The sequence below is a fragment of the Tarenaya hassleriana genome, unplaced genomic scaffold (assembly GCF_000463585.1).
Source record: "Tarenaya hassleriana unplaced genomic scaffold, ASM46358v1 Cleome64, whole genome shotgun sequence".
Taxonomy (NCBI): domain Eukaryota; kingdom Viridiplantae; phylum Streptophyta; class Magnoliopsida; order Brassicales; family Cleomaceae; genus Tarenaya; species Tarenaya hassleriana.
Window position 1 is genome coordinate 420977 of NW_010968927.1, and position 231 is coordinate 421207.

A 231-nucleotide genomic window follows, 5' to 3' on the forward strand; every position below is an offset into this window, starting at 1 on the left:
GATGCTTGGTTGAAGCATCAGACTGACGACATCGAGATTTCCTGTCTCATTGGCAGTTTGAGGGAAAGCGTGTTTGATATGATCAATCAGCTCAAGACCATGTTTGAGGAGCTAGCGCATACTGAAAAGTACAAGACGCTGAAAGTTCTGGTGAAGACGGAGATGCCGAGAGGTAGCTCTGTCAACAACCACGTCCTCAACATGAGAGCTCATATTGAAGAACTTGAGCGT